The sequence below is a fragment of the Physeter macrocephalus genome, chromosome 11, assembly GCF_002837175.3.
Source record: "Physeter macrocephalus isolate SW-GA chromosome 11, ASM283717v5, whole genome shotgun sequence".
NCBI classification, from domain to species: domain Eukaryota; kingdom Metazoa; phylum Chordata; class Mammalia; order Artiodactyla; family Physeteridae; genus Physeter; species Physeter macrocephalus.
In genome coordinates, this window is record NC_041224.1 from 138140088 (window position 1) to 138140509 (window position 422).

Here is a 422-nt window from a genome sequence, read left to right on the forward strand (position 1 = left end):
CGATGACCCAAAACCTATGGGATGCAGCAAAAGTAGTTCTAAGAGGGAAGTTTATAGCAATACAATCCTACCTTAAGAAACAGGATACATCTTGAATAAACAACCTAACCTTGCACCTAAAGCAATTAGAAAAAGAAGAACAAAACAAAACCAAATTTAGCAGAAGGAAAGAAATCATAAAGATCAGATCAGAAATAAATGAAACAGCAATCAAGGAAACGATAGCAAAGATCAATAAAACTAAAAGCTGGTTCTTTGAGAAGATAAACAAAATTCATAAACCATTAGTCAGACTCATCAAGAAAAAAAGGGAGAAGACTCAAATCAATAGAATTAGAAGTGAAAAAGGAGAAGTAACAACTGACACTGCAGAAATACAAAGGATCATGAGAGATTACTACAAGCAACTCTATGCCAATAAA